The following is a 4,426-nucleotide window of genomic DNA, read 5'->3' on the forward strand; positions in this document are numbered from 1 at the left end:
AAACGCGTCGCGTTTATAATTAATTAATTAATTAGTATCTAGCTATATTAGTACGCGCTACTTGTAGTTAACCTAAACGTTAACTTCTTTAAGTAACTTGCGACTAATTATTATATTATAGCAGCTAGTGTTATAATATATAAAGTAAGTGCATATTTAGTAGCTTTCTAGTACTAGATTAGCTTTAAAATACTTATCTACTTAGCTATTAAGTTACCTATTATACCTAGCAAGAGAGATTAGTTCTATACGCGATAGCTTAACGTAGAGGTTTTTTCTAAGAGTTTAAAGGTACTTTAGGTATACTAAGACGTAGCTACCTACTCTTATATTAATTAAGCCTTTAAGCTTAATTACAAGGCTATTTATAGATATTTAGTAGAGTAGAGTAAACGTAGAACTACTAAATAGCTTTTCGCGTAGGTTTATTACTCTAGTAGGTAGCTCTAGAGAGAAGACTTCTTCTAAAGCTAGGCTTTTTCTAAGTTATTAGATTTACATTCTAACGTATTATTCTTAGGTGCTTACAACTCTATAGGCTCTATAAGCTTCTTCTCTAGGTTAACGTTCTTAATAGCTTTCTACGCAGTAGAAGCTCTAGAGTAATTACGGCTTAGGTAGCTAGGTTAGTAGTATTAAAAATAGGTAACTAGCTTCTAGATTACTAGAGCTTTATTAGGTACTAGAAAACCTAGAAGAGCTAGAGGCGCGCGTTATAGCATTAACGTAATTACGTTATACTTTTTAGCCTTTCTAGTAGTAACACGTACTTCTTCTAGAGTAAGCTCTTAAGCAAGGTCTTAAGTAAGGTCTATATAGTAGTTATAGTTATTAACGTATTAACGTTAGTATATACCTAACTACGTACGTATAGTCTCTAGTAGCTTCTTATAAAATTTCTCTACCTATTAGTCTACTAGAAGCTAACGCTTCTATGCAAGGTAGAAGAAATTATTCTAAAAGTAGGCGAAGTTAGTAGCGCTTTAGTAATAAAGCTTTTAGAAATCGTAGCGAGCGTTTAGTCTCTTATATAGGTCTCTATAGCTTCTTTCTAGCTAATTAAGAATATAATTATAAGAAACTACTACGCTACTATTCTTAATTATTTATAGTATTACTAATAGAGTCTAGTACGCGTCTTCTTTAGTTTACGTATAAATATAGGTAATAATAGTTTTCTTAGTATTCTCTAGTGTATCTCTAGTATACTAATTCTAGTTTACTTAAAGTTTATTATATAAGCTATCTCTCTACTACTTAAAGATAACGCTCTTACTATCTAATAGTAATAGTAGATCTAGAAACTTAGTAGAGCGCGTTAATCTACTCTTCTACGCTTACGACGCTAGAGGTGTAGCTAGCTAGTATATAGAGAGGCAAGAACCTAAAATTAAATTCTCTAGCGGCAACGCGCTTAAATCGCGTATAATTAGTGTTATAGAGAAACGCGTCGCGCGTTAAACTAGTATAGTAGGCTAGTCTCTAGAGTAAGTTAATCGCGCTTGTAGTTACTAGATTTTAGCGTCTTTTTTAGCTAGAATAGTAGCCTATGCTAGATTTTTCGCGTATACGTTATCTCTCTTAGTAAGAGCGTTAGTAGTAATCTAGTAATATATATAGATTTATTGTTTATATACCTATTATATATATAATTAGCTAACTATTTTATTAACAATTTTAGCTAGCGTTTCTAGAAAGAGCTCTTAAAGCTCTTTAGCAGAGGCAGGAAGTATAAACGAACCTAAGGCTAACGATAGCTCTAGTATTACTAAGCTCTAGCAGAGCCTTGCGAGCTTCTAGTCGAAGTTGTTATCCTAATTCTTGTTAGTTATCGCGTCGTGTTGCTAAACGGGGTTTTTGTAATAGAAATATCGATTAGTATATCCTGCTAGCAGGTTCGCTGCCCTGGATTCGAGAACTGTCGGGGTGAAGAGGTATTGTAGGGCCGAGGTCCTGCCTCTGAATTAGCTTCGCGAGGGTTCTCCCATGGTGTTCGGGTTTGTTTAGCTTTCGAAACAAGGGGGTATCGGCTGCTAGCGGGGCAGCGGGTTGTCGGCTCTGCTGGCGGAGCAGAGGATTGTCGATTTTTCGTAATTCGTAAAAGGGGGGGGGGGTTTCCGCACGTAGGAGTTCCGTAGAAGTCCTCCCGTACACAGAGCTCTTAATAGCTCTCTTCGGCTCGGTGCCAGTATCTTTCTACCGCTAACTAGATCCGCTAGTAGTCTTATACAGCACTAAAGGGACGAGCGATCGATTAGTACGTTAATAGATTCTTAGGGTAAGTAACTAGGCTCTTGTAGCTCTAATTCTTAGTATTAGCTATTAGTAAACGCTTCTTAACAAGGCTACTTAGTTTAGCTAGATATTGTGCCGCCGTCTCTAGCTAAAGGGGTATTAACCTTTAGATAATGTAAGGGCTAGGTCTGCGGTCTCTACTACTGTAAGCGCCTCTAGAACACCTAGCTAGGTAAGTCGGCTGTAGGCAGCACTGTCTCCACGAGCTATAAGAATAAGAGGTGCTAGCAGAGTAGATTAGGTTAAATTTAGCTATCTAAAGGTAAGAAGTAGAAGGCTGCTTCTAAGAGGCTCTATATATAGAGGTGCCGAGCGCTAAAGCGCTAGGCTAGGTTACGTAACGGGATTACGTAACTTAAGGTTATGTAACCTAAGGTAAATTCTAAACTAGACTATTATATTAACTATTAGAAAGAAAGAGGCTTGTAGAGATTTAAACTAGAAGGCTTATTTTCGCGTCTATAGAGTAGCTTTATTATAGGCTCTTTTCTTAAACGCTACTATAAGCTTAGTAGAGTCTTAAATTACTTAATAGCGCCTTTACGTTACTCTAATATCTTCTACTCTTATAAGTTTTAAATTCTTTACTATCTTCTCTAGAGTCTTCTCTTTTTTGTATACCTTAATCTAAGCATCTAATTATAATAGTAGCTCTAGCTTATCTAGGTATACTACGTAAAAGTCTTTTACCTTATAGAGAGTATTAATAAAGCCTATAGTATTATACTAGGTAGAGTTAAGATTATAAGTAACCTATATAGCGCGGTATTAAAGGTAATTTTAATAAAGATAGCTATCTAGAATTTTATATATAAGCTATTCTAAATTACTATTAACTTTAATAGGTAGCTACTTAGGCTCTATCTACTCTAGTAATAGCTCTAAGGCTTTTCTTAACTAATTAGCGTAGAAGACGTTATGTATACGTATATACGCTAGTAGCTAGAGCTAGAAAAAGTAACTCTTTATAGTAATAATTAGGTAAAAGCTATATATCTATTAATTAAGCTTTATACTAGACTAATTTATTAAAAAGCTATAAGATTTAATATAGACAAGATTACCTATAGCAAAATTAGATTCTTAGCGTTTTTTATTTACTTAAAGCGTCTGCCTAGCTTACGCTTTTATAATATTACCTTATATAATTTTAGTAGCTTTTTTTATAGCGTTATACTACTTCTTAGTAAAATTCTAAGCTTTTTAGCGTAAGAGACGCTTACGTAGAGTAGAGGCTTTTATTATACGCTTCTTCTAATTCTAGTAGTATACTAGCTAATATCTAAATTTAATTTTATACGCTATTAGTTCTATAGTTTTATATAGTAACGTAGCTTATACCTAATCTATATAGAGTAGAAGATCTAACTAATTATTCTAGTAGTAGTTAATAAATAGACGTAGACGCTAATTAAAATATTAATTAATAATCTCTATATTTCTATTAGTTTATAAATAGTACGTAGTAGAGAGCTTCTACTTAATTTCTATAAGCTAGTAGAGCTTATTTATAAAGATAGAGGTAAACTATAGACTATAATCTAATATAATAAACCTAGAAGAACTATATATACGCTAGATATATTAGTAATATAGCTCTACTATACGTTAAGCTATAATTTTCTTATAGTAGAGTAGAGAGAAGCTCTACTTACTTAGCTAATCTATAACAACGTACACGTAGTTAAATTCTTTCTTATTAAAGAGAAAGCTCTTAAAATCTATAAAGACGTTCTACTAAGCCTTCTTAGAGATAGGTAGAGGCTTTAGAAGACCTAGCGTCTTATCTTGTAGAGTATAGCTCTTAGTAAGCCTTATATACTACTACGTACGTATTAATATCTTTCTATATACCTAGCTAGTAATATTAATCTTATAGTAACTAGGTAGTTTTCTAGCGTTCTAGATAGGTAGTTATCTAAGTAGTATATATAGCGCGTATTAAATACGTTTATAGGTAGTTAATAGTAGAAACTATTAATTAATTCTAATAGGTTAATAAGCTATCTTCTATTTTCTAGGTAGAGCCTAGTATAGTAGCTTTTTCTTAAGCTAGCTATAGAGAGTCGTCTAATTAGTTAGCTATAATAACCTAATTAATTATAGTATATAGATTCTTAGTAGAGAGTAC

This window comes from Trematosphaeria pertusa (assembly GCF_010094035.1).
Source record: "Trematosphaeria pertusa strain CBS 122368 unplaced genomic scaffold BU26scaffold_2, whole genome shotgun sequence".
NCBI lineage: Eukaryota > Fungi > Ascomycota > Dothideomycetes > Pleosporales > Trematosphaeriaceae > Trematosphaeria > Trematosphaeria pertusa.